Raw genomic sequence first — 448 nt, 5'->3', positions numbered from 1 at the left:
ACACACACACACACACACACACACACACACACACCACAATATTCTGATCAACCCCACGTTTTTTGGACGATGTCCAAGTTAAACTACAATACACTTGTGCAATAAACAAAAATAAAATGAATAATTAAGATATTCTGTTTACACCCCTTTTCTGCTGCAAGAAAACTGACAGCCTACCTCATGATGACTGTGGCTGTGATGACATGTTTAGGCAAGCATTAAAAGAGAACAGGTTGACCTTTCAGTGTGCTGCCCAGAACTTGTAAGCCAGCTTTTTTTTCAACAAATGTCAGACAGACCTGACTTATGTATTAACACTGCCATTTGGAGAAACTCATTTAGGGCAAGTCAAAATGTAAAGTAAGAAAACTGGTTTGCAGAGCTCCTATTAAAATAGTTTCCTATAATAATAGCATATTATTTTACAAGTGTTGCAACTGTAGAGGTA

This window comes from Engraulis encrasicolus, chromosome 4, assembly GCF_034702125.1.
Source record: "Engraulis encrasicolus isolate BLACKSEA-1 chromosome 4, IST_EnEncr_1.0, whole genome shotgun sequence".
In the NCBI taxonomy this organism is placed as follows: Eukaryota; Metazoa; Chordata; class Actinopteri; order Clupeiformes; family Engraulidae; genus Engraulis; species Engraulis encrasicolus.
The sequence above is the reverse complement of the archived record's forward strand: the minus strand, read 5'-3'. Positions refer to the sequence as shown.